Source organism: Castor canadensis, chromosome 3, assembly GCF_047511655.1.
Source record: "Castor canadensis chromosome 3, mCasCan1.hap1v2, whole genome shotgun sequence".
Classification (NCBI taxonomy): Eukaryota; Metazoa; Chordata; class Mammalia; order Rodentia; family Castoridae; genus Castor; species Castor canadensis.
In genome coordinates this window covers 144715149-144735292 of record NC_133388.1, presented here as the reverse complement: position 1 = coordinate 144735292, position 20144 = coordinate 144715149, and the positions used below count along the sequence as shown (strand labels likewise).

Genomic DNA, 20144 nt, shown 5'->3' with positions numbered 1-20144 from the left:
AGGGGGAAAAGCAAAGACATATTACAATTGAGAAAAGCATGAAAAGAAAAGAAAACCTGTACAAAGTCACTTGCAGGCTTGAGAATACACCAAATCAAAACATGCCTATGACTCTAACAAAGGAATACTGAAATTCCAGTTGAAATAAACAACTTTATATCATAACCCTCCTTTTACTACTTCTGCAGAGAGAAAAATTAACAGTCATAAATAGATTTTTAATGTTTTCTTGCCTTATAGCATTTAAGAGAACTTCATCAAAATCATTTTTCTGAATTCATTATTTCAACAAGAATGAATGCTTCCACAAGGCTTTTGTTATTAAAGAATGTGCTTATAGTATGATAATTTATGTCTAGTTCATTAAGCAGGTGTTCTGGGCAAGATAATATAGGGGAAATGGCAAATATGACACACTGTTTTCCATTAACCCCTCTGGCACTGACAGACTGAAGCTCCCCTTCTGAAGGCTAATCCATTTTGCTTAATGCTTAGCATTTTCACATCCTAGCTCTGGGTGCCAGGAAGGTTTTATGTTTGAAGTACAAGAAAAGCATGTAGCAATTTTGAACACCTAGTTCGTTGTCCCTTATGAAAATCAATTGATAAAAGCCCAAAGCATCAAAAAACAGAAAGGCTTCGTAGAATATGTGTATATCAAACTCGACAATTTATTCTCTATTATAAGAACAGATGCTAGAAATTCATTTTTATTAAATTAATGGAAAATATATGTACATATAAATATACAAGTAACTGCCTTTACATATACATCTCTGTGTTATTTTTACCCATTAGCAGTTCCTCTGAACCACCACTTACAATTCACTTAAGAGACTGTTAAATAGGAAAAGTGGGATTTTAAAAAATGGGAGGGAAAGGTAACGAGTATGATATTTACCATACATAAGTTAAGAGTTATAAGATTATAAACTTCTCACCTTCCCTGGTCAAATTTAGCTAACCTATTTTCTTTATCAGTTTGAATTTAAATGGTTTTGAACATTGTGCATGAATTCCAGTTTACCATAGTTCCCACAAGTCCTGCTAGAATAATCTAATCTGCTTTACTCATTTATTTGACTCCCACAGTTATTTGAATTAGAGAATCCTATCTAAATATTTATTTCTCCAAATTAGGATCCATTAACTTTCTTCTTTGGTTTAACTTTTCCAGAATTCAATACTGCAGCACTTACTATTAGTATCATTTTTAAGCTACTGTTGTCTTTGGCAAATACTCATTTCAACAAATAATATTAGGACAAGTGGAAATTTTCACCAGCAACATTTTTCATGTAAAACCATAAAATCCAGAAAACACTTTCCAAACTATAAGGACAAAACTTTCAGTATCATAATACTTGTTGAAAGCTGCTTTCTGGAAGTCAGATATATTAGGGTTAAAAGCCTGCACTCCACTGAGTGCAAACCCCAGTCTCACCAACAAAAGTGGGGGAGGGGTTCATGGTGTGGCTTACATTGTAAGAGTGCCTGATTAGCAAGCATGAGACCCTGAGTTCAGGAGTTCAAACCCCAATACCACCAAAAAAAAAAAAAAGTCTGTGCTCCAGAACCAATGCTGCTGAGTGTGTGAAGCCCAGCTCAATCACTCATTAAGTATCTAAAATTAATATCTTCACTTCCTCTCTTGTAAAATAGTAGATAATATTAATAATAGCAGTACTTATAAGGCTATGAGAACAAAATGAGTTACAATGTCTACAGTGTTGGATGCAATGCCTGGTATATAGTAAATAAATCTACTGATTCATGTAAGCGTATGAGCTTGAAATAATATTCAAGAACAATTAAAAGTATATATGTTCAGTTCTCAACTAGACCTACCACAACAGAAACAGCTGAGTAGGGTCCAGAAATATATATTAGTCAAACAACCTAACATATATACTGGTGAATAGCCCTCTCGGGGGACTGCTGATTTATTCTTTGACCAAGAAATTTATTACAGGTGCTTAGTAAGATAGATAATATGTGTAGCAATGTTTGTTATAATTATAAATTCTCATTTACTACTTAATATTGGGTAGAAGAGAGATAGGAACATGCAACTGGCCTGGAAGTGTTGCTTAGTGTCTCACTACTTGTCTTGCACGAGTAAGTCATGGGTTTAATTCCCAGCATCACAAAAACAAACAAACAAACAAAAAAACCCTGAAAACCACACACAACTCAGTAGATTGGAGAAATATGTCTGAGAAGAGTATTTGGGCACTGGATCACTCACTGAGCAAAGAGTAGAATTTGTTCCCCATAAAACAAATGATATCAAAATAAAAGCACAGTATGAACACAATCACATACAAAATGAGCCAAGTGAAAACAGTGTAGCTTGGGAAAGAACATGGGAAAACAAAGTAACAGTTAGTGCACTTGAAATACTCAGATGAGAAGAGAAGAAAACTTGCAAAAATTCTCAAAAAGACTGCACATCAAAAAGTTTAAATAAAATACTGTACAGCAAAATAAAGTAATTCTATATACAATTGCCAAAATGCTATTAGATCAGTATATTAGCAAAAGAGTTATACTAAATAATCTTTTGTAGGAATTTATAATAGTTCATCACACAATTATTATAGGTAAACTATTGTAGCAAAATTCAGAGAGAAGCATCAAGGTAAGCTATTTTACACTTATCTATTCACATATGTTAGCATTTAGCTGTGTATTTATATATACATGAATATACTTGCAATTTCTCCTGCGCTGGGACCATGGCATCCTTGTTGATCTGCCAATAGTCATTCTTACTTGCTATCACTCTTACTTACCTTTTCCCTGCTTTGTAATTGAAAGAATTATTAAACCATATATTCTGGTTACATTTCCCTGAAGTTTCACAAACTTCCATGTCTCAGATCTTTGAAGATTAAGTCAGAAACCCCATACTCCTGAAATGGCAATCTTTGCTCAAGATCTGCCTCCTTTCCTCCACCCATCCCTCTAACTTCTCAGGACATACTTTCTGTACTTGGATGCATTTCTCATAAGTGATGTGATTTATCTCCCTTTTAAGATTGGAGACCTGTCTTTCAGTATCTTCCCTAGTCCCCTTCTTTCTGGGTAACTCCTACTTATTTAAGACTGCAAGATTTTAATTCAATATCTCTCAGATTAGGAGCACTGATGAAATGGAAATAACTAGGAACTCAAAATAATAGACACTTCTGTGAGATTAAAAAAAATAATCATCCTAAACCCCAGGTAAAGAGGAAAAGGTAAAAAGACTAAATATTTTTGGAGTACTTAATGTTTTCTATATGCTTTATAGAAAAATATATCACATAATGATCAAATAAATCAGATACATATAATATATTACTTTAGTACTTAATTATATATATTTACCTTGGAAGATGTGAGTCAGAAACATGTGAAAGATTCCTAAAGCCAAACCAAATTCCAACCCAGAACTCAGCAACCCCCAAAACACCTGCATTTTTCACTGTGCCCATCACCTTAACAGCTCAGTAGTTCACAAACTCTTAACACCAACAAGCATCTGATTGGTATGACAATGAAAGCAAACCTATAGAATGGCAGGAGTCCTTTGAAAGCAGCAGTGTCTTTTAGTAGAACTCTATCTGGTAGCTGAAAAAGTGTTAGGGAATCATAAAAGAAGATTCAGAAAGCTTTCCCAAAAGAGATGATACTTCACTTGGGCCAGGATCTTGAAATGATTCAGAAAGGACTTAGAAATGACTCATCAGTAGCAAAAGCAGAAAGGGCCAAATTAAAAACAAAAGCCATGAAGGTGCCATTTTCACATTCAGACAGGGTTCATATGCCTTGCCCAGTCTTCCTGCACAAAATTCCCAGCTGTCATTTGGCGTGGCAGAGGCAATAACTCCAGTGTCATTTCAGGGAAGCAGTTGATCAGATCTTTACAGTTTAAAGCATACATATTCTTGAGGAACTCGTGGTTCTGCAGGAATATAAAGAAGTGCATTTGTGTCTGCCAAGGACAGAAAGCAACACTTAAATGAAAGGGTATCACTGAAGGGCAATGTTTAGGTACAGGACAGGTGAAAATCTTTCTTAATGGGACAGTCTGACACATTTTGAGACAGATTGCAAAGACGAGAAGTGTATTAATTTGTTATTTTGAATTAAAATTCTACCAGTTCTGATACAGAGTATACCAAATACACATGCTTTTTATTGACTTTTATAGAGATCACCAATAAACATTTATTGCCAGATTCTGAAGTTAGTGTGTGTAACAAAAATCAAGTTGAAATCACTCATGAATACAAAATATATTATCCTTCCAAAATATTTAGACATATTCAGATGAAAAAGGTGTTTATAATTTCTGATTTATAAAATGATACATAAATTTCACTTTTTGAAGCTATATAAGTGTATAATAATGCAAGTTTTACTGGAAATTTTCTTTAAGAAAAGTATAAATATATAGAAACATTTGAAATAAGCAGATTTAAATCTTTCACGTATAGTTAATTGGAAGAAATTGTGCTTTTCCCATACTAGCAGTACTTAAGTAAAAAGTAGCATGTATTTTAGTTGCTTAATTATCATATATATTTGTTATTTTATTCAATTTTATCAAAAATAAGTATAAATATATCCTTCAGTTTAAATATTCAAAATTCACAGAAAAGATGAAGGGGACAGATAGCTATTGATAAAATATAACTACCATAAAACAATTCATCTTTCCTTGTTCTATAAAACTTATTATTAAATCAAAAAAAATGTCACTACAAGAATGACAAATTTACACGTGTCTGTTAGCTAACTATCTTTGTTAGGTCAATAATGCAAACACCTCAGCCCCTCTTCTCTCTGTGCATATGAACTGATTGCTGCTTTTGTAGAAAATGTTCTCCATGCTGGCCACATAGTTCACTTCTTTCATCATTAGCCCCTACTTCAATATTTACTTTCTTACAGAAGTTTTTCCTAACTACCCTATGTAGAAAATTCCCCAAATACACACTCTTACTTGTGCATACATATCCTTATAATGATCTGTTAAGTTAGCACAATTAAATGTGGTCCGAGAACTTCCAGAAAACTATAAGACTCAGGGTGACAAAAATTCCAAACTATATTCAGAACTAATACTAAGACATTTGTCTTTTAAATTCTCATTGTCTCATGAGTATGCAGAGTTTGAAGTTTATTGATATATTTTTGATTTCACATTTCAACTCACTTTGAAATTATCAGCCTTTTTTTTTTTTTGGTGGAACTGGGGTTTGAACTCAGGGCGTCATGCTTGCTACTCAGGTGCTCTACCATTTGAGCCACACCTCCTGCTTTAAGCTTCTTTTTAAATTATAACAAATACTTGTTTTATATACTCAGAATATATATGCTATGTAAATGCTCTAAAAACTTTAAATGATACATGTACACATGTATGTGCAACACATACAATATTTAGACCTTAAATGTAGCATATATATAACACACATTTCAAATGTTACTCATAACTGTGTAATTATTTATATATTATTTATGTATCCAAATATTTAATGTTCCTTAGAGCATGTGGGTAGCACATTGCAAATTTTGAATGAATTCAGATAATAGTAAACTGAACCACATGAAACTGCAAATATTGGGGTCTATTTGACTCTCCAAATTGCAGAACTATTAGGATTCAGCTATATGATGAACACTTATATGAACCAAAAATGGATGAGAAAATTACTTTCTCATATAAATGAGCATAGGCATCATTATAGAAAGTAGTGTTCAATTCTTTTGTTTTCCCTGAGAATTTAACCTTGGGCAGGTAGTACAAATAAACATCTCCCATAAGACCCTAAAAAGAATGTGGATAGTAAATCAGCAATCTTTTCAGTCAATGGGGACAGGTGTACCAAGAAGGATCAGGTTAGTTAGTTCCATCAGCTCAGGAAATGGATTGATCCCAAAGGCAATGAAAGGGAGGTTTGACCATCTGCAGTTCTGAAGAAGATAAATAAATCAGATTCAGAGGTCTGCTGCAACTCTAGATATGATCAGAATGTCCCCTAATTCTTTATATCATGAAAGAATGACATAGAAGATACCATTGCCAACTGGCACAGACTGTTCTACCTGGCAGTCAGTCAAGGCTTTGTTGTTATTATTTTTCCCCATAAATATCTTGGATCAGGCTTTTATTTTAGCAAAAATAATATAAAATGCAAGGAAAGACTAAAGGGCACAATATAAATATTCTTGGATTAAATAAGAAATTGTTGTCTTTCAAAAAGTTACTCCCATTTTTAGACAATTTCATAAAGAGGAAATGTGAGAAATGTCTCATTTCTAGTATTTTTTTCCATGGGGAAGAGTTCCCCAGGCTATAACAACCCTGGCCTATCTCACTTTTCACCAAACTATGAGTTTGAAAGTAGAGTTGCCTGTTAGTGGAACAGATCTTTCTTCTGCCCTTCTTGGGATGAGCTTCTGGCAGGATCCATGTTTCTCTTTGCTCCTTCATGCCACAAATTTTAAGAGTCTTCCAGAGTGCTCTAGCCTACTCTTTTGTACCCTTAAGGCTACTCCTTCCTTCTCAGGTTCACTATTGCCCAAAGTATAAATCATATGACCCTACAAATCCATTAGCAGAAGTAAAAGTAATATTTTGGTTTATATGTGCTAACTTTTTCATTTTATTTTCCAATCCATTCAAAATCTCAGTAGAGAAGACTAGTAGAGACCCACAAATACTGCAACATTTGGTATATTCAACTTTAATAAATACAAACACAAATTTACAAGTCAAATGTTTAAGCACTACCATGTCTAACATCTCTATAGTCTGGGAACTAAAACCACTGATGGCTGTTACCTTCCAGTACAGCCCAAAAGCCTAGGAAAAAAGAGAGTAAGGTAACCACTGGCTGGGAGATTTAACATAGTGACCTGTTTTGTTTTCTCTTTTTAAATGTATAACTCAAAAAATCTTCATCACTTGCAGCACAACAAATAAACAAATAAAAGCCATAGATCTATCCTGTCTTTAATAGCAGTTTAATTCCAATGAACTCATAGACCTGAAGATTGATGTTAGGTGTGTCAACACTTACTGGGACCACCACACTTCAGTGAGAAGCTGAGGGGCAGATAAAGACACAGATAAACTAAATAGTTTTTGTTCAAACCACAGGCAATGAGACATAATTAATTACACCCACATGAGTATTCACAGAAGACTAAACAAGGAAATGGAGTAATACAACCAAAAACAGTCCTCTTTCATCCTTCCTCCTTCTCTGTTTTATTCATTTAAAGAGCAAATAGGTATTAGACACCTATTATGTGGCAAGCCCTAAAGATATACCAGGGTACAAGACATGAAAGAGGGATGTACATTGTGGTGGTGGTGAGGATGGTGTTAGAAGAAGTCAAATGTAATTTAATAATGGCAATGATTATTATAATTTCACAAATTACATCCCATTATTATTTCCATTTTGCAGATGAGAAAATCGAGCTGAGAAAATTAAATATCTTGCCCTAAGTCACACAGATAGAAGTGGAGAGAAAAATAATTCCTAGACCAAGGGGGGAAAAAAGCAGCACCAAGACTATAGTTATAAGAACACAAAACTTCCCAGTACTTTGTTTTGCTATTGTGAAAAGACAGTTATGAAAAGTAACTCTGTTCAAATTAAATAGCACTCTATTTTTATATAAGATAGATGATCACAACAGTCAATGACACTTTTTTAAGGGAAATGGTGCTAGAAAAATTACTAGGCAAAACAGACCTAAACAGCTGCATATGTTGGAATGGGTCTTTGCAGCTGCACAAAACCCAGGATAAATGACAAACAATTCTTCTCACTCCTTCTTCTACTACTACTCTATCTTCAGGCTCATATTTCATACTTTAATGTCATATTTTTTCTCACAGAGATGCCACAGGGGGAAAAAATGGTGATTTTACTAAAGGTGATAAAAATAAAGTGGACAGACCATTTGTCATACTTATGAATGACAGGGAAAAGTTATCAAATCTTAATTCCTGATTAAAGAAATACTTTCCAGTATTTTACCTTGGTCAGTATGTGACCTCTAGAAGCTTAATAAGAGAACTATGATTTAATAACCAAGAAATAAATTAAGAGATCTCACAAGCAGTGTCAAAACAAGAATGCCATTTGGAAAACTAGTGCTTCTGATTCTAGAGTTTCTGATTTCCAGAAATTAAACAATGAGACTCACTTTGGTCACATGAACCTGTCTACAATCAAGGTGCTGCCTCAACACTAACTCATAGACTCACAGAGCTCAAATATCATCTATAAAAACTGTGAGAGTTGCTGAAAATTAGTTTCTTTTAAATGGAAGGTTTTCTGTGTTTATTATTTATGTTTGTTGTAAGAGAAACAGATGGATAACAGGCAGTTTTGCTGGGGGAAATGTGAAAGGAAACAAAAAGTCAGTATTAATGATGTCAAAACACTTTATAGAAGGAAATCTAGTTATTCTGCTTCTCATTCCATGCTGCTTCTTTTTAAGCAATTCTCTCAGTTCCCATTTCTAAACTTTCATTTTCATTGCCTCCATTTAAACATGCCAATTATACAAGATGGATATTTGAAAATTCATATTTGTTTTCCCCTTATTAAAAAGGTGCTACATGTTGATTGTTTCAAAGTTTCACAGAAAAAAAATGAAAATTATCTCTAATCCTAACTCCCAGCACTAATCATAGTAAACATTTTCTATATGGGACTGGAATGTGAAATAAGCTTCCACATATTGGCTTTATTGAGTAGTACTAAAGAACTTTGGGAATGGATCTCTGTTTAGAACTGTTCAATTACATTTTCTCAGTGGTCAGATTGAAATTGGCAACATGGTAATAAAGAAATCGCTTCCAAAGAAATAATTACCAAGATCCAAGAATACATACTGGTGAAACTGGCATAGTGAGAGAAGAAGAAAATAAACTTTTATGCCACATTTTGCTAAGCAGAATGGACTAAGAAACTGAGTGCCCCAATTAACAGAGTTCCACTTATTCATTACCCTGTTAAATAGCATGCCTGCCTAATTGGAATAATCAGCAAGGCAGAGACTTAGTTCAGTGCATTCGAATGACTCCTAATAATAGTTAACTGGCATGCCCATCTCATTTAAATGGAACACCTGGTGTTATCTCTCAGCCTTGTTCCTGGAGTTGGCTCTATAATATTTACTCAAATAAATGACTATGGACAAGACTTTTATTGTTTCCTTATTGCTATACCATGAGGTTTGCTAAAAAAATAATAATAATAAGTTTTATTAGGGTTTTAGTTTCCTTAAGCTACCTTTATCAAGTAATTGCACATTTGACACTGAAATCTAGAGTGGTAGACTGAGGTTAATGACATGCTTAGAGCTTTACTAAAGAGTATATTCTTAAAGAGAATACCTTCAATTTCATGAAGTACCTATTTTGCAGCCTTACAATTATACATTTGATGTCACATTCAGCTATTATGGCAAAATTTCACTGATAAGAATGACAATGAAACATTAAATGTCAACCTCAAATGAGTTTAGTTCAAATTATCCAATTAAATTTTAACTGCCAGGAAACATATTCTCTCCTAAACCTGTTTCTTTAGGCGAATAATCATTAAGACTACTGTTCTGGTGGGGATAAACAGTGTAGAACTTATATCCAACTTAAATGTTACAAGCAAAAATTTCAAAAACTATTTCAACCTTAATACCATAACCTGACAACTTCTTAATATGTTCATGATTAAAGTGCAAAATATATGAAAACTTACTGCTATCTCATAACCATTGAGATGTGCAGTAATTTATCAGTTTTTAATATCCACTAATCGTTTCTTGGCAATAAGTGAACTAATACAGACTATTGGCTTTCAGTCCTAAATGCAGCTCTAGGGAAGTGACAGCATCAACAAAGAGACTGCTGGATATGAGAAACTAACAGGCAATTTTTCAGAAACATTATACGAATATACTTTTATTGAAGGGAAATGTCAGTCCAGAAGTGGGAAGACTGAAGAGGGCTTCTAATTACATTGTTTTTCATTTCTTCCTTGCACCAGGCTTCTTGCTGCTCTATGTGTTAAAACTAATGAGCCCAAAACACAGACAAGTATGATAAGGCAATATCAGGATAGTTATCAAAGGTTGGGTTTGTCTATGGCAGATGCTGAGATAGGGTTTGGGGTTAAAAGATGTTTATTAGAGACCAACCTCTGTGAAAAGAAGGGGCTAAATCAGGAATAGACAGAGAGAGAATCAAACTATGAATATCTTTGACTTAATCAATATAGAGTTTTTAATAACTATTAACATTACTGTTGTCCTGCATCAAAGACACCAAATGTGGACCTTAGCCTGGCGCCAGAGCTCGTGCATGTAATCCTAGCTACTCTAGAGAGCAGGAGGATCATGGTTCAAAGCCAGCCAGGGCAAATAGTTCACGAGGCCCTATCTCGAAAAACCTTTCACAAACAAAGGGCTGGCGGAGTGGCTTAAGGTGTAGGCCCTAAGTTCAAGCCCCAGTACCACCAAAAAAAAAAGAGAGAGAGGATGACCAGGTCAACATATATCTCTGTTTCTGATGGAGAGAATGAAGGAGCCAACAACTGAAGATGGCCCTCTGATTATGATCACCACACCTGAGCAGCAAGTTTTCTTGAAGTAGGGTCTGGTGGCATATCTGTGTCTGTGACAGTGATCCAAAGGTCAGTGATGGTCACAGTGAATAACAGTATCTGGAGATGGACCCACTAATACACATAAACATGCCTTGAATAGAATTGTCAATATTCAGGGATTCTTAAAACTCTTTCTCTCTAATTCGCTCTTAAAAATTCTTCAGTTGGTCTGCACTGCAGTATACCAAATGGTGCCATGGAGTGATCAGAGTGGTGTTTAGCAAAGTCATAAATGACTTCTTGCCAAAACCGAGAATCATCATTCAGACTTTTTCTTCATTCGTTCAATCTATTGGTATTTGACTTCATAGCCCACTGTCTTCTGCTTAAAATATTTTCTCCATTTGATTTTTGGGATATCATTGAGTTGTCCACCTAACTCAGTTTACACTTTCCCAGTCTCCTTTGCCATTTTGTCTAAACTCTGACATGCCCTAGCTTGTAACACTTAGCCTTCATTTTTTTCCCTATCAGTAATCATTCTCTGCTGGTTGTTTGCTGTCATGTGTCATGAAATGATGTCTATGCACATCACTCCAGGTTCACATATCCATCTGGTCAACAGAAATAAATTAATAAATCTAACAAATAAATCTAAACAGCCAGCACAGACTATTCCATCAATAAATTTGTTGTACCATATTCAGAATAAATCCAGAACCTACCTATTTCTCAACCTCTTGCTTGAGTCAGCATCAAATAATTTGCACTTGGGCTACTCAACAATCCTTTACATTTTCTGCTTCTACCTTTCTTGAACTTACACATTTTATTCTCAATACAAAAGTAATATTTTTCATTTATTTTAAAGTGCTGTTTTAAAAATAAACATTAGCTCATGTACGTACTCAAATGCACATTTCATAAATGTAAATGTTTGTGTACATTTGGATACATGTTATCTATAATATATGGAGAGAGGGATTGAACTATTCAAAAGTAAAGAAGAAATAAACTTATGTAATATAATTGCATATACATATGTAAATTGTCCGTATTAAATTGTATATGCCATCAGAGGGCTGGATCAACTAGTACAAAATGACAAATGACTTGCCCTAACATTTCCTCCACATGGCTATCTGGGCTCACCCATAATGACATATTCCTATGGTAGACATATTTAATGTGGAGTAATTCCTCAAAAAAATTAAGCTACCAGCAAGGCTTAAAAGTGTAAATAAAAACCCAAATGTCGGTAACTATAGTAGAGGCTCAGCATATATAGACTTAATGCTTATAGTCTCTGAGTTAGAGGCTTTTAATTTCTATGACTTGGGGTTACTTGCAGTTTGCTGTTCATGTGATTTGAAAAATGTGCGTGCAGGCAGGTAGGTGAGACAAGTAGATTCATTAGAACCACTCATTAATGAGCTTAAGTAGCAACCCTAATCTTTGAAATTGTGTTTATTTATATAGGAAACTCTTGCAAACCTCATTTGTTTATAGAAAATGAAGTTTGTTCAGAAATGAACGCCCACTATGTTGGTGATTATAGGAGTAAAAAATATTTGATAAGCCCATAGAGATCAACAGTTCCAAGTCACAAAATGTTAGTGTAGAGAAAAAAATTACGTGTTGTGTTGCTGTTCATGCATTTGGGTTGTTGAGAAGCCCTCAACATATGTTCCTTCATGTCAAAAGTCTTTTCCAATACTGACCTGCTTGACAAGGAAGGTCAGAAGATTTGAGACTGAGGCTTTTAAGAATGAGATTTTCTGACAACCACTAGCTGTATGACTTCTAACAATTGCTTAACACTCTTCAGTTTCAACTTCCTTTTATTTGTAAAATGTGTAGTGTATTTTTAGAATTTTATTATTACTAAATGAGGTAATAGTTTAAGGGAAATAGCAATGATTAATGTCATTACACCATCACTATCCACACCACTCTTTCTGTTTCCCCAATATCTTACAAAATTGAAGTCCTTACTGGCTATACTTCAATGAGAATTTTCTTTGTCTTAATGGCCTTTAAAACATGTCTAGAACTGTGTAAGAGCTCCTTAAACTGGCCATGGTGACTCACAGCTGTACTCTTAATACTCAGGAGGGAGAGGCAGGATGATCACAAGTTCTAGACCAGCCTGTCCTACATAGAGAAATTCTGTCCCCAAAATAAAAAAAAATTATTTATTACTTCACATATCTTCCTAGATATAAATTAACCAAGAATGAATAAACTTTTTCAACCTATTACATTACCACTCAGTGGAAAAAGAATAATAGAAAGATAAGAGTTTTATCAATAGTATATATGTAAGGAAAAATATTTAACTATTCATTGAAATCCAGTAGAGCTAGTATTATACTTTGAATGTCTCAGAAATAAGGACTTTTTGGTGAACTACTATTGAGAAAAATATTATTTTGTATAATCCCATTAAGCTCAGAAAATTCATGTTTACATTCTGTTTTAATTTTAGATCAGGAGGGGAGTATCAAATAATTGATCCCAATAATTTGAATTCACTTCCATCTATGACAAAGGCCCTAGGATAGAACACTGAATCTAGTTTTATTTAGTTTAAAATACTACAAAATTAATCATATCTATCCAACTTTAGGTACAGAATGTAAAGCAAGCACAGTATTTATGAGTCTTTATAAGGAAAAATAACAATCAAAAGTTTAGTCTGGAGGTTAATAAAAAAAATAAAAATTGCCTTTGCAGTTATATGTCAGTTTATTGCTTCTGTACTTTTGAATAAGCTGTCACCCAGAGTTCATCTAAAATGAATAGTAAATGGACCCCCAGTACTAAAATAATGATGGCTATCTAGCTTTCTAAGCAAATATATAATGCCATTTTCCAATAACAGAATAGAGCTACACAGCAATGAAATTAGATTTTTCTGGCAATATATGTCATTCAAAACCATTATTAATTTTGTGTCTTACCCAGTATATAGGGGTGTAGTTAAGATTAGAGTCCATTGGATAATTTAAAATTCATAAAGTTTCTTGAGTGACTCAGAATAAATGTGCTATATAAATATTAAACAGTCATAATAATGATAATAATGAAATTATTATTCTAATCTTCATCTTGCACATGCTGTTAAGTAATTCTCAGCTACTTTATCACTTGGCTATATTCACATGTACATGCATACACACCACACACACACACACACACACCCCACAAACACACACACTCACAACCAGGGAGGTGCTGAGGGTTTGTAATTCCCTTTGAAATCAATGGTAGTTCTACAATCATTTCTGCTCAGCAGGGGACTGATGGGTGTTGAGAAGAGGGAGAAATTGCACCATAATACTGAATAAAATCAAAGCCTGTAGAAAGGATGGGGAAAATACTTCAATGATTTCAACGTTAAGAAAAATGAGGTAACTGTGCAGCTTTTAATTAAGAGGAAATAAATTCTAAACATTATTTCACAGGAAAAAATAAGCCTAAAAAGAAAATAAAATTTCAAAAACAAAAGAGAACAAAAACAATTATGTACCTTCTTAGGTAAGAAATAAAAATTATCCACTGTTTTAAATAAGACTCAAATATGCTCAATTAAGTTTCTTGCAAATTTCTAAACCTTAGTATGGATTTGAAAATATCTCTTCTGCTTCATTTTTTAAAATCATCTTTGTGTCTGCTAAAATTGGTTGCTGTAATAATGCTGAAAATAAGGTAATAGATTACAGTAAAACAACAGTTTTCTCCATTAGTGAGAACTACATCAGCACCTGTGGCCAAGGAGATCATAAAAATGATGCATTCAGAAATGATGTGATAAAGTGTACTTTTTTGTAATTAAGGAAGTAGAAACCACAATAAGATTATGTTTAATGTTGAAAACATGGTGCAATATTCAGAAAAATGTATCATTTTGAACTTCTATTTATATGGCTTAAAAATCACTCTTTCCTAAATTTATCCTCATACTCATACTTAGCCCAGAGACAGAAACTATATTTATAGAATCAATCTTTTACCAATTCTTTAAGATAAGAGGGTATAAACCAACACCTACAAATTTATAGTTTACTCAGCTAGCCTGTTACCATGGAAACAGATTGACCATTTACCAGAGTTAGCCCTTGTGAATTTAACCCTCCCTCTCTGCCTTGAAAACTGCTAACAATGTAATCTGTATACTTTGTCTAAAAATGCATTATCATTGAAACAGCCAACCAACTAATCAAATATGTATACTAGAAAGTTCTTGCTACATTATGTACAAAAAGGCTTAAATCATGCTTAACACAACAGTTGAACTAAATCCTTTGCAAAAAGTCTTCCTTTATTGAAGAAGAATAAAGAACACTGCATCAATAATGCTGTGATTATGTGTCATCTGTTCACATTGTTTCCTACTTATTATATTCCAGACATTGTCCTATGTATCCTCAGAACTCAAATTCTGAGTGTCATGCATATATTCTTTACAATATTGACAGTCTCATTTTTGTGCTGCTATCACAGAATGCCAGAGACTGAGTAATTTGTAATGGACAGATATTTATTTATGATGTTTCTGGAAGCTAGGATGTTCAAGATTGAGGGTCCAGCCTCTCGTGTGCATTCTTGATGTCTCATCTTACAGAGGTAGGTGAAAGGGCAAGAGAAAGTGGTGGTGGGGAAACTCATCCTTTTATAAGTAGCCCACTCCTGTCATAATGACAATTAATCCATTAAGGAGTATAGACCCTTCATGATATAAATACTTTCTAAAGTTCCCATCTCCCAATACCTCTGCATTGGGGATCATCTTCACAAAACCTGAACTTTGATAGGAGACAAATTCAAACCATAACATTCTGCCTCAGCCTCAAAAAGTCAAGTCCTCTTCATAAGCAAAATATATTTCATTTCATTTGAAAAGGCCCAAAGCCTTAATGCATTCCAACATTAGCTCAATGTCTAGTCTCATCTAAATCAGGTATGGATAAGACAGGAGGCACAGTTCATTCTGAGGATAATACTGTGACCTGTGAAATTACATCATCTATTTCCAAAATACATAGGACAGGTATGGGAAGACATTCCCATTTCAAAAGGTAGCACTAAGCAGTAAGAAAGGGTCAACTGGTCCCAAGTCCAAAACAGAATTAAATGTTAAAGCTGGTGAATAATCATCTATGCCTCAAGTCATGGACACACTAGTGTGCAGTTTGGGCTCCCCAAGGATTTATGCAGCCCTGTCCTATGTCTTTGCTGGGCCCAGTTCCTGCAGCAAATATCACAGGTTGGAGCCTCATGCCTGCAGTTCTCCCAGGATGGTGTTTCATACTGTAAGTTCTACAGGTCTGTGCTCTCCATGGTAACCTGACTGTGTGATTAGGCTGAGCATTGCACTAGAAGGGACTGTCTGCAGAGGTTCCATGCCTGTGACTAGCCTAGACCCCCAGACTGTCTGATAAATCTTTTGAAATCCAGGTGGAGGCTGCAAACATGCCAGTGCTTGTGTACTGTTTAGATTCACAAAGTCAGTGTCATGCTGATGCTGCCAATGATTGCCACTTTTACCATCTACAGTGGTGACACAAGCTGCACCTTGGCCTACTTGATCAGGTGTTTGAAGACCATTGTGATGGAATTTGAGGAGCAAAGTCTTGAGGCAGTACTGGACGATGATCCATAGAATACCCATCTTCCCCAAATCATTCTGTCCTAGAGTTAATTTTAGGAGGCTCATCCTTGAAATGTATGTGGAGTAATTGCCCCATTTTCTTGATAGATAACTTTGAGCTTCCTCCTTTCTAAACTAAGCTCTTTACCAGAAGTCCCTTGGCCATAGTCTTGCATGGTTTTTTCATTCTTCTACATAACCAGGCTATGGATTTTTAAATTTTTAATCACTATTTTCTTTTTTAAATGACTATTGTTATCCTGGGGGTACATTGTAACATTTTTAAAAGTTCTTACAAAACATGGTAATTGAATGCACACCCTTCATCATTCTCTTTATCCCTCTTCTGCCCATTCCTGGAATAGTTTCAACTGCCAATTTTTCCCTTTTCATATATGAGTACATAATATTTCCACCATATTAACCCTCATATCCTCTCCCTCCTACTGGTACCTGTAGGAAGTACCCCCAGACAGGAATTGTTTTACCTTCCTGTTGAAACGGTCAAGATGCCCCACAAGTGATGAATGGATTTTTAAATTTTTTACGATGTTTCCCTTTTAAATTCCATCTTTTAAATCATTTCTCCACTCTTTCATCTGAATGTATGAAGTCAAAAGAATCCATACAGCTTCTTTGATATTTTGATTAGAAATTTCATTAGCCAGAAAACCAAGTTCATTGCTCTTACATTCTAACTTCCATAAATCTCTTGAGCATGGAAACAATTCAGCCAGATTCTGTTGCACTTTTAGCAAGAATGACATTCACTCTGGTTTCCAGAAGGATATAACCTAATTCTTTCTGAAATATGATCTGGCCTTTTACTATCCACAATTCTGACATTCTGATGGTGATCAGTTAAATAATTTCTTAAATTTCATTTTCTCCCTACATTTCTTTTCTTCTTCTGAACTGTCATCAGGATCACCCTTACTGCTCCATTCATAGGAGTACAGGCTTTTTCTAGCCTGCTTCTCCAAACTCTTCCAGCCTCTGTCCATTACCTAATTCCAAAGCCATTTTTATACTTTCAGCTATGTAGCAACCTCCCCTTATCTAGTGCCAATTTTCTGTCTTAGTCCCTTTTATGTTGCGATAACAGAATACATTAAACTAGGTAATTTATAATGAACAAAAATTTATTTTTCGCAGTTATGGAGTATGAGAAGTCCATAGTTGAAAGGCTGGCACTTGGTGAGGATCTTCCTGCTACATCATCCCTTCTTGAAGAAGGCAAATGGCTAGAAAAAAATGAGAGAACAAGAGTTGGTCAAACTCATCTTTTCATAAAGAACCAAATTAACTGACCATTAGCTAATCATTGATTATTTGAGGTATTTAGTGAGATTTATCCATCCAGATGCTTAGGTCACAGGTACATTGCCTTCAAAACCTCCACGGTCCCAACTTTCAAAACCTTCACAAGGTTCTAATTCATGAACTCTGCAGGACACATTTAAACCATAGCATTGACTTCAAATCATTTTCAATTTCCATGTGAATATGTAAAGGCCAATGACTGTTCTCTCAGCCTTCTGCAAGTGTAACACATGAGGTAATCAACTTATATAAGGAGGAGAGATTTATTTTAGATCACAGTTTTGGAATTTTAGTCCATGTCTGTTGGGCCCATTGTTTTGAACCTGTGGCAGTACATCATAGAAAGAGCTCACAGAAGAGAGAAGCCATTCACCTCATGGCAGCCAGTAATGAAAAAAAGGACAAGGAAGAAACAAGGGTCCCTTTTGAAGATACACCCCCAAATGACCTAAAATCTCCCACTAGGCTTCATCTTTTATAGGTTCTACCACCTCCCAGTAGCACAACAAGCTGGGGTCCTTGGGTTTGGCCATAACCGAATTTAGCAACTAGTAACAACTCTTAATGAGATGAGATACATCATGACTTTCTGTTCTTAAAGAGAACAATTACCTATTTTATTTGATATTATTTTCTTTAATATAAAGAACCATAAGCATCATTTTAACTACTTTGGTATATCTGGCATCTTAAAATGGAAGCTTCCATGCATCAATTATAATGACTCTTGACCAACCTGAAAAAAAGATATCATCATTGCCATTTGAACAGAGGAGATAACCAAGAGAATTCAAATATCTTGTTCAAAGTAAAACAAATGAAAAAACAAATAATAAAATATAAATCAAGCTATTTTATGGCAGTTAGGATTCAAAATTTGGTCTTTTTACTTTAAGTTTTATCCTTCATTGTATACCTCCACTTGCTCAATTTTATAGTAAAAAAGCTTTTGTAATTAACCATCTTTATTGAAAATCAAATTTCTCTATATATTTAACTTTCATCATACTCATTTGTTGCTTTTCTATCTTCCCTTGATGATTATAAAATTTTTAGTTATGGCATAGGCTATGTAATCAGGTATCAGGGAATAAAAAATTGTAGTGAGAACTATTATCAAGCCAAGAATCCTTTTAACAATCCTTTTATTGTTACAAATCTATTATAGACATAAGGGTATAATCACAGCTACTCAGGAGGCTAAGATCAGGAGGATAATGGTTCAAGATTAGCCTGGACAAAAAGTTACCAAGACATCATCTCAATCAATAAGCTGGGCAGAGTAGTTCATCCCTATCATCCAGCTAAATTGGAAGCATAAATAGGAAGGTTATGATCCAAGCTGACCCAAGAAAAAATATGAGACACTATATTCAAACATCATCTGGAATAAAAAGGACTAGGGGCATGGTTTAAGTGGTAGAGCACCTGCCCAGCAAATGTGAAGACCCTTCAAACCCCAGTACTTCCAAAATATTATTGATTAAAACTACATACCTTGACACATTCTGCCCATGATAATAAGGGTATAGTTGGCAGTTGGGAAAAATTCAATTCTTAGTATTTCTTCTATACTGTACTGTAAGGAATTTTATTTTCACTGTTTTAAAAGTTGAAAAACATAGGAAGCTAAATAGAGGATAACATAATTGTTACCAGTTTTTATTTTAAGAGATTAAAAGTTAAATTGTGTGTTGTTTCTATTTTGACATTTGTAGTGAAGGTAGAATACCTTCTTCTAAATAAAGAGTAAAAATAAAATTCCCTTAAAATATAAATTTCTTCAGCATATAAATTCCTTTAGTATATAAATTTCTCTATGCAATGAATCAGAATTCTGTCTTATCTTGGCATAGTTCTTATAAAATACTTCACATCTCATGTTTTTTCTTCTGTATATATGCTGTTACTGAAGGGTAGAGACCATAAGTTATTCAATATATATGTACAATCTCAGCATAGGGTGCTTATTTTGACATTGGATGAATAAATTTCTGAACAATGTAACTTGGTAATAAATCATAGGTGTTAGCCAAGGCTAACGATTCTCAAAAGGCAGACATTTCCTTGAAGTGTCTAATATGTACTTACATAAAGTATGTAAATGTTTAATTAAAGTGAAAAAGAGCTCTTATTTGGTTTTATTAAAATAAATAACATTTTATTGGAATAGTATTTCTCAGGTCCTTTTATAATAAAGATGAAAGTTAAGAAATATAATTTCAGAATCCTTAAGGCATAAAAGGCATAGCATTGCAAGTCACTTGCATCTCTGATTTATATTAAGCAAACTGATCCCACATGTGAAATGAGTCAAGCTCTTTCAAAACATTAGAAGTGTATTAAAGTATAGGGAAAATTTACTAAACAGCTCATGCTTCTCCACAAGATTTAATTTTTCAAAAAGGGAAAAGTGTATTTCCTTCAAGAGAATGACTTACTTGTCAAGACTCACTATCAAATACACTTAGGTTGAACCTAAGCCTAGAAATATTTTTTTAAGAATTTAAGTGTATGGAAACTGCATCATATGATTACTTGTA

The 20144-nt window shown here is 34.2% G+C and overlaps 1 long non-coding RNA gene across 1 annotated transcript in view; it reads right to left on the bottom strand.

Annotated features, from left to right (window-relative positions):
- Window positions 1-17425: 17425 nt before the first annotated feature.
- The window catches only part of LOC141421346 (uncharacterized), a 101487-nt gene continuing 98768 nt past the window's right edge, over window positions 17426-20144 (bottom strand). The window contains exon 3 of the long non-coding RNA XR_012445942.1: window positions 17426-17522. This is a non-coding gene — a long non-coding RNA (uncharacterized lncRNA). The remainder of the gene's footprint in view (window positions 17523-20144) is intronic.